At 38.9% G+C, this 9,952-nt stretch overlaps 1 pseudogene; it reads left to right on the top strand.

Moving 5' to 3' along the window:
* Positions 1-690: 690 nt before the first annotated feature.
* LOC116592514 lies at positions 691-1,317 on the top strand (annotated as a pseudogene).
* The last annotated feature ends 8,635 nt before the right edge of the window (positions 1,318-9,952 follow it).

Here is a 9,952-nt window from a genome sequence, read left to right as displayed (position 1 = left end):
TTTATTCTAGAAGTTTTATAGTTTTAAGTTTTAGATTTTAGTTCTATGATCTACTTTAAGGTATTTTTATATGATAGGGATCTGGATCAAAGTTCTCTTTTTGCATATGAATGTCAAATTTTAAGTATAACTTGTTGAAAAGATTACCCTTTATATAATGAGCTGATTTATTCATCATTATGAAATAATACTTCTTAACTCTGGTAATATTCTTTGGTTTAAACCCTGTTTTAACTAATAGTAATATAACCACTGCACCTTTCATTTGGTTTAATGTTGGGATGGTCTATCATTCTATTCTTTAACTATTCATCTTTTTAAAAATTTTAACTATATTTTAAAAAGATTTTTAAAAAAAAATTTATTTGAGAGAGAATGAGTGGGGTGGAGAAGGGCAGAGGGAGAAATAGACTCCGTGCTGAGCAGGGAGCCCAATATGGGGCTCAATCCCAGGACCCTGAGTTCATGACCAAATGCAGCTGCTTAATCAACTGAACCACCCAGGCATCCCATCTTTTACTATTTATGTAGCTGTGCCTTTATATTTAAAATGAGTTCCCTTCATCTCTTTTCTGGATGGAACCTGAAAAGACTGCAGATAAGGAGAAAAATAAGGTTTCTGTTATGCCAGAAACCCTTAAGAGAAAGGGAAGGAATTTTGTAGAATTGATTACCAAATGTCTGAGAAAAAGGATTTCCCACAAGATGCTTTGAAAGGCAAAGAGGAAGCTTATCTATGAAAAAGCTAAGCATTATCACAAGGAATATAGGCATATGTACAGAACTGAGATTTGGATGGCTACGATGTCAAGAAAAGTTGACAACTTCTAGGTACCTGCAGAACCCAAAGTGGCACATATCACTGGGATCAGAGGTTTCAGTGGTGTGAACCCAGAGGTTCAAAAGGTGTTGCAATTTCTTCGTGTTCACCAAATCTTCAATGGCATCTTTTTAAGCTCAACAAAGCTTCAGTTAACATGCTAAGGACTGTGGAACCATATATAGCATAGGTATATCCAAACCTGATGCTGGTGAATCAATTGATCTACAAGCACAGTTACTACAAAATCAATAAGAAGCAGATTGCCCTGACACAGAACACACTGATTTCTCAATCTCTTGGTAAATATGGCATAATCTGCATGGAGCATCTGATTCACGAGGCCTATACTGTTGGAAAATGTTTCAAGGAAGCAAACAACTTTTTATGGCCCTTCAAGAGGGAGAATGAAGAAAAAGACCACCCATTTTGTAGAAGGAGAAAATGTGGACCACAGGAAAGACCAGATCAGTAGGCTTATTAGAAGGTTGAACTAAGTTATCTACCATGATTATTTTTGCAATCTGGTCAGTTAATAAATGGCTACTTTCAAATTGAAAACAAAAATTAAGTGAGTTTCCTTTAGTCAGCATATAATTGGACTTTGCTTTCGTATCTAATCTGTTATTTCCACTTTTTAATGGAAATGTTTAGAACATTTATATTTAATGGGATCATCTATCATAGTACTACGCATTTTCTAATTATCTTATCTTTTCTTTGTTCCCCTCATCTCCTTTTCCTGACATATTTTTAACTGAGTATTTTAAAAAATTTCATTTTATCTCCCCTGTTGGCACATTAGCTATAAATCTTTGTTGTGTTATTTTAGTGGATGTTTTAGCATTTATAATATATACCCTTAATGCAACATTGTCTACTGTCCTGTGGTGTTATACCACTACATGTAGAGTAAGAGAATATAATACACACACACACACACACACACACACACACACACACAGATATTCTCCTGTTGGATAGTCTCTGGCTGGTGCCTGGTGGGGAGGGGCCTCCACCTGTATCCTCCAGTTGGGTTGGGGCTAGACACTGTGCTTCATGGTCAATTGCAGTTACTGTCTGTGCTCACTCATTGGTAGGCCTGAGAGTATGCTCTATGATTAGGCAGGGTCACTAACTAAACTCCCTGTCTGGACCAGGTGTTAGGCTGTGTTCAGCAATCAGGTAAGGCCATAGGCTAGACTTCTTGGCTGGGCTCTGAGGATGCTCAGAGCCACTGGTTATGTGGGGCCAGGGCCTGGTTATCAGTTGAGCAGGGCTCAACAGTAGCAGGGCTACTGTTTTGGCTCCTTTTGGAAGCAGGGCTATAGGATGAGCTTTCTGTTTGCCTGGCTTAACTGGCCAGGCTTTCTGTTAGGCAAGCTGTGGATTTGGTCCCTGCATAGGTGGGGCTGTAGAACAGACTCCATGGTTGAATTAGATAGAACTGCACACTGAGCACCACAGCCAGATGGAGCCTCCAGCTCAGGTCTGCAGATGAGCAGAACTGCTGGCTGGGATCTCAGCTCTGTGCTGCTCCAAGTAGGAATGCAGGAATGCCATCCACCAAGATCTTAGCACTGGTTGCTGTAGGCCTTGCCCCCATTCTCTATCTTAATCTGATCCCAGTGGGCTGAGCTCTGCAGATTTTCCGTGAAACAAGACCTGAGATACCTCTGAACAAGTGTTCTGTAACATTGGGGGAGATGGATGTCCAATAACAAAGCAGAATGTGGGGAGGTAATCAATTTTACCTGATGAGGGGGAAAGGAGGGGTTCAGGAAAATGACATGTGTTAAGTCTTAAGGAATTTGTATGGAGGACCATAGCAATGGAAACTTGCCAGGGAGATTGACATGTGTGTGAAAGAGATGTGGAACAACATAGTTTAATACCTACAAAAAGTTCACAATGGTCCAAGTATAGATTTAAGGCAGATACCTGGGAAGTTAAGGTCACATGTAATTAGGGACAGATGAGGACATCAGATTACCATGCAACACATTTAAATTTAATCACTTCTGCAATAGGAAGGTGAAAATGGCTTTACCAAGGAAAGTAATGTGATATGATTTGCATTTTAAGAAAAGCACCCTGGAGGAAGTGACTAGAAGTGTGCCAGTGGTGTGTGTGTGTGTGTGTGTGTGTGTGTGTGTGTGTGTGTGTAAAGGGATTTAAATACAGATTAGTAAGATAAATTATTAGTATCTTAAGATAAAAGATGTCAGATATGGTGATAATCTGAGTTAAGCAATCCCCGTGGGGTTGAAGAAAAGGGATTAAAAGGTAGAACCACAAGGACTTGGTTAAGATTGCTTATAGAATATAAGGAAATAGGAAGATTCCTGGGGTTTGACCTGATTGACTAGATGGGTTTGGCAGAAGGAGGAGCTGATTTAGATTTAAGTGTATGTAGATGGAGATGTCTAATGGACAACTGTATGTGTAGGTCTTTAATTCATGATGCATCGTTAAGATAGAGATACAGATTTGTTACTATTAAAGTCTAGTTAAAGCTATAGGACATATGAAAATGAGATAACCGTAAGGAAATGAGATGAGTGAGAAGAGGGTGGAAGAAAAAATACTAGAAATTTCATTGATATTTAACGAGTAGAATGAGGAAGTGGGACAAATGAAAAAGAAGCACAGTAAATAAAAGAAGGCACAACCTTAGAAGAGGGAAAAAGAAGGAAGCATTTTTTTTTGTTGTTGTTTTCTTACAGATTTATTTATTCTAGAGAAAGGCAGAAGGGCAGAGGGAGAGGGAGAGAGGTCTAAGTCCACTCAGTGCTGGGCACAGAGCCCGACCTGGGGCTCAATCTCACCACCCTGAGGTTACACCTGAGTGGAAAGCAAGAGTCAGAGGCTCAACTGACTGTACCACCCAGGCGCCCTGAAAATATGCCTTAGAAATTAAGGAAAGAGAAAGCTTTAGAAGGGGAGGAATGATTTGAGTATGGTTCAGTTAGTTCAAGTATGCTAAATAAAAAACATCCATTGGATTTTGTGAATTGGAGATTATTGGAGACGGTAAGCAGTTTAGTGGGGTGGGTAGAAGCTGGATTATAGTGAGTTAAAATTATAATGGGAAAAGGAAGTAGAGATGTTAGACATAGCTTATTTTTTGGTTCATGAAATGAAAAAAAGACAGATAAAATATTAACTAGAGGAAAAGAGAAGCTGGAAAGGAAGGGGTGTGTTAAGGTAAGAAATTCCCTGAAGAGACAACAATTTAATGGGCAAATTATAGGTTTCTGGGTTAGAGAGTCAGAAATAATTGGGCTGAAATATTGCTATGCCACTTACTGCTTAAATAATCTTAGGTGAACTATAAAACCTTTCATGGCACAGTTTTCTTATTTGTAAGATGGGGACAATAATAATATATACCTTATAGGTACATCGAGATCCTGGTTTTGTGGAATTCTGAAGTTCATACAACTTGAGGGGGCTTTTTTAAGAAAAGAAATACAAAATTAAAAACATAAAATTAGATATGCTTTGGATATGACTTGTGCCATTGAATGCTTTGAAGTTTAAGATTTAAATTTAAGACATCTCAGTAAATCTGCCACTACTCATAAAATTCAATCTCAGAGGATTCGTGCTGTAATGAAGTAGACCATGGCTTAATGTCTGGCACATAGAAAAGGCTCAATAAATGTGGTTATTATTTGAACTTGTTTATAGACTGATGGGTAGAGGCTGTTGAGAGGGGGCAAGTAAAGACACAAGACAGAGATCTCTGATAGAGTAAAGACCCAGGTAAAAATAGGGACTGGTGAAGAGAATGAGTTTTCAGAAAATAGAAAACTTTTCCCTCGTTTGAGGAAAAGGAGATTATGAGTACACACAAAGTTTTTAGGTGTATGAGAACTCTGAATTCAAGAAATTCAAGTTTGAATTCTGTTTAATCAAAAATTGAGGCAAAATCACCCATTGTGTATAGAAGAACCCAGGCTGATACACTGCTTTCAAGAACACCTGTATTCTTGCTGCCATAAAAATTTACCACAAATTTAGTAGCTTAGGAAAACACAAATTTATTATTTTTATAATCTGCAGGTCGGAAGCCCAAAATGGATCTGCATGGCTCTGTTCCTTTTGGAGGCTCTGACGGAGAATCTGTTTATTTATCCACCTTCTAAAGGTTGTCTGCAGAGCTGGGCTCATGGCCGGATCACTTGACCTTTTTTTCCTTCATCACATCACCTTTTCTGATGCTGACCCACCAGACTCCCTTTTATAAGGATCCTTATGATTACATTGGACCCTCCTGGATAATCAAAGATAATTTCCCTATCTCAAGGTTTTTGACTTAAACACTTCTGCAAAATCCCTTTGCCATTCACCAGGTTCCATGGATTAGGACATGGACATCTTGGGGGAGTGGTAGTTTATTAAACCCACCATAGCATCTAACTGAAACATAAATTGATATTGATTATTGATCCCCTAAAAATATAACCCAACATAATGGTTTGTTGATAAACTTTTCACTTGTGTTCTTGTGTTAGAGGATAGTTCTCCTACAGCTCATTCTTTGTTATAATTTTCAAAACCGTACTTATGGCCTAGATAATTTTATTTAATCCCTAGGGTAGAACTCTGTTTTCAGAAGAAACACCACAAGCATCTAACACCACAAATAATGTATAAGTCTCCTCAAAGAAGGAAATGGTTCCAGACAACTCTAGAAAATAGTTAATAAAAATGATTAAGGGGCGCCTGGGTGGCTCAGTGGGTTAAAATTCTCTGCCTTCGGCTCAGGTCATGGTCCCAGGGTACTGGAATCGAGCCCCCCATCGGGCTCTCTGCTTGGCAGGGAGCCTGCTTCCTCCTCTCTCTCTGTCTGCCTCTCTGCCTATTTGTGATCTCTGTCTGTTAAATAAATATAAAAAAATCTTAAAAAATGATTAAAAGACTCATATCTATGACTTATAAAAAATTAATTCGTAGAAAGGAAGATGAGTGGGTCGAGGCCACTCATCTGGTAGAGACCAGCGGGTATATTGAAAGTTGGAATTTATTCTCCCCCTCACCCCAAAATAAGTTCATTGACGTACAAAGAGTGAGTCAAAGAAAAATAGAAATAGCTGTACTGGGCCCCAGCAAAGTCTCCTGGAGCCTTCCAGCAGGTGCCTCCTTCCGCCCGCCCCCACCTGGGGACCTGTGGCCTGCCTGCTAGCAGGCGGCTCGCACAAGCCCGCCCCCCAGCTCCCGGGCCCTCTGCAGGTGGGGCTCAGCAGGAAGCTGGGTCCCCACGGAGCTGCTCTGGGGACTGGCGACAGGCAGCGTGGCGCCGCCTCTTGTAGCAGGGCGAGGAGCGGTGGGGGTCGGAGCCCTGCCTGCGGCGCCAGGGAAACCGCCCCGCTCCTTTACTCTCGTCTTTCCAGCTTTTCCTGTGGCTCTCGGGGCCGGCTCCGCCTTCTGCTGGCGGACGGCTCTCCCCGCGGCAGGGCGCCAGCTGGGCGGCCTCCCTGTCTTCTCGGAATAACGCCCCCCGCCCCCCGCCCCGGGCCAGCGGAGCCACTGGAGCCCCCAGGCCCAGGATCGGGTCCAGTCCCAGGATCGGGTCCAGTGCCTTCTGCGCGCGGACCCTCCTTCCCTCCCGGGCGGCGTGACGCCGCCTGCCCCGCGGCCGCCGGCTCCCCCTCGCGGCTCAGACCCGCGCCGAGGCCCGGCCCCGGTGGACTGTCGCCTTTCTCCTTTCCTCGGCCTGTCCTTACGCTTTCACCCAGTCCCTAGGCCCCACTGAATTCCGAGTGTCCAATATCTTTCTTTCTTTCGACCCCACCCCCATCTCTGCGGTGCCTCCACTGGCCGCATTTGATGGATTTCTCTGCCTCCCTTTTGGTACCGTTGGTGACTCCTTTCTCCACGGTCGTCTGATGCGGTGTTTCAGAAACGGCCTGGAAATCTGACCTGGGACGCTCCTGCTTGAAAACTGCAGAACGACCTCTCACTGGCTCTTGGATAAAGTTCTTCCTTTCTTAACAGGGATAATCAGAAATTTCACGAGTACGTCCTGGGCTCGCTCTCCAAACTAACTTCTTGCCACTCAACCCCCACCCACGACATTCCAACCGCTTCCACTTTGCACAGGATAATTCCTTCTGCCCTGAACATACTCATTTTGGTCTCTTTCCCTCTCCTTCCCCCGCACTCCCTCGTACTCTCTGGCTACCCTGAGTCAACACTTCAGTTCTAATGGAACCATCTCTTCTAGAAAGGCCTATTTTCTTTCTTAGAGCTGCTTGTACTCTTTGAGTCAATTTTAGATTAGGTTAAATTAGGTTTTCTTGCAATTTCCTCTTCATTGTACCTCATATTTCCCTCGTTTTCACATTTATTGTATTTCATTTAACTACTTATTATTTTTTCTACTTCTAAATAGACTGTGAACTCTAGGAGGGTGCTTGGCTGTGTATTCTCTGGCTACTATGTCTAAATACCCAACACAGTGCTCTTTGCTTAGTGACCTTAAATATTTGCTGAATAAAATGTAAAAAATTGGCTTTTGAAAATTATAAAAAAGTTTGGCAATATTACCTACCATTCAAGTTATCAGAGTCTTATATTTAATAAACTGTATATTATAAATGTAATGGATTTTTGATGATTATATTCCTCTATTTTTGGTTGTACAGGTAATATAAATTACTGCATTTTTGTAAAATACACGGTTATGCATGAATACAGAATAATTCTCAAAGTTCATCTTCATTTTCTACTTTATATACATATTTTGATTTTTATGTTTTGAGTTCTTTTTCACTGCATTAGTACACATTTCTTAAACAAATGAATAATACTTCATGCATAAACTTTCAATGAACTTGTCTTAGTAATTGTTCCACAATGATGCACAAAGTTCTAACTATATGTACTTGCATATCATTACTAGTATTTTTATTATGTAATATATCCCAATTTATTAAACTAACTTTTGTACTGACAGACATTTGTGTTTTTAAAAAATTTTTAGTATTATAGATAATGCTGCATTAAACATCCTTATTAGAATATCTTTGTGCTCATGTTTGGACATTTCTACAGGATAGATTTATGAATGTAAAATTACTTGGTCAAAGAATATATAAAATTTTAACTCTTGAAAAATAATGCTTTACAAAAGGATTTTGTTCATTGATTTTCTCATGAAGTGTGCATAAGATTGTTCCTTTCCCAAGTCCTTGTGAACAGTAGATATAATCAATATTTTTAATTTTTGCCAGTTTGTTAGGTATAAAAACATCTCACTTTTATTTTAGGTTGCATTTTTACAATTGCTGGAAAAGTCAAATACATTTTCTTATGCTTAATGCCCATTTAAATTTCCTTTGTGAACTATATATTCAATGTTCATTTTTCTGTTGAGTTGTCTTTTTAGAAGTTCTTTGTATATTCTTTTTCAGTTACGTATGTTGCAAATATACCTTTTAATTTTTACTTATGATATCATGCAATAAATAGAAATTTTAAAGTCATGTAATCAGATCTTTCCACTTTTTCCTTGGTGAGTTTTGAGCTTTGAGTGTTGTTTTGTAAAGCCATTCTTACCCCAAGTTATAAAAATTTATGTTACTTTTCCTTTAATACTTTGTAGTTACTTAGTATTTGATATTTTAATCCATTAGAACTTTTTATATGGTATGTGCTAGGAAAACAATGTAATTTGTTCCCCAAGTGGTGGATGTATGTTCAGACCATTTTATTGAATTGCATATTCTTTCACCAGTGATTCAAAATATTGTATTTTTACAACCAGAAATTTCTGTATATGTGGATCTATTTCTGGGCTTTATATTCACTTTCCCTATTTATTTGTTAATGTCTTTTTCAAATGTTCCCACTTAAATCACTATTTATTTTGTATCTTTTGATTTCATGATTTGATGAAGCAAATCTCCCTGTCATTGTTCTTCCTCTCATCCATATATATTTAGAATTAGTCCTCCAAATTTCCTAAAAATGGTATTGGAGTTGTTGCTTGGTATTACACTGAATTTAAAGATTAATATCTGTAGAATAGACATATTGACAGTATTGACTTAATCTCTCAACCTGTTTAATAGTCTATGAAATAGAAATAACTTCTATTTTTATTATTATTTATTTATTATTATTTATTTATTTATTATTTTTTTCCAAGATTTTATTTATTTATTTGACAGAGCGAGAGAGAGCACAAGGCAGAGGGAGATGCAGGCTCCCCACCAAGCAGGGAGCCAGATGCAGGGCTGGATCCCAGGACTCTGAGTCACCCAGGTGCCCACTTCATGTATTATTTTAAGGTATAATATGATGTAATCATATGCAGTGCTAGAACCAGAGCCTGCTACATTGAAAACACTCCATAAATGTTCATAATATATTCTATTATATATTATTAAATAAAATATTCTAATTACCTTTATTATTAAGAACATGGCATGTCTCTCTTTTTATTTAGGTCTTTTTTCTCCCTTGGTGTTATTCTCTAAGGAGTTATAGTTTGTTTGTTTGGTATAGAATTTGCACATTTTTAATATTTGTTTTTAGGTATTTTATGGTGTAGTTAATACTGTGAATGAGATTTTCTTTCCTGAGTTATGTTTTCTTTCTTGTTTACTTACTTTTTTTCAGGTATATTTTAAATGCAATAAAGTGCATGGATAGTAAGCATTTAGTTCAAAATTTGATATATGAATACATCCTTATAAACATCATCAAAATTAAGATACACAACTTTTCTATTACCCTTGGAAATTATACTTTGCTGCTTTTCAGTGAATATTCCCCTTCCCACAAATATCATTTTGATTTTTATCATGTTTTAAGAATCTCTTGCTGCATTAATGATTACCCTAAACCTTGTGGCTCAAAATAGCAAGAAATTTTTGTTCTCTCTTGTAAGTTTTGTGGGTCAGGAATTTGGCACGTCATCATTTAGGTGGTTTCATTCAGAGTCTTTCATGACACTGCGTCCCATGTCAGCAAGGCTCAGGATTGCAGGGAGCTGAATGTCTGAATAGGACTGAAGGCTCGTATTCCAAGGTGGCTTATTCTCAGGGCCAGCAGGTTCCTTGTGATATGGTGGCTGGCTTCCCATGGTGAGCAATTCAAGTGAGGCTGAGACAGAAACTA

The sequence above is a fragment of the Mustela erminea genome, chromosome 6 (genome assembly GCF_009829155.1).
Source record: "Mustela erminea isolate mMusErm1 chromosome 6, mMusErm1.Pri, whole genome shotgun sequence".
In the NCBI taxonomy this organism is placed as follows: Eukaryota; Metazoa; Chordata; class Mammalia; order Carnivora; family Mustelidae; genus Mustela; species Mustela erminea.
The sequence above is the reverse complement of the archived record's forward strand: the minus strand, read 5'-3'. Positions and strand labels throughout refer to the sequence as shown.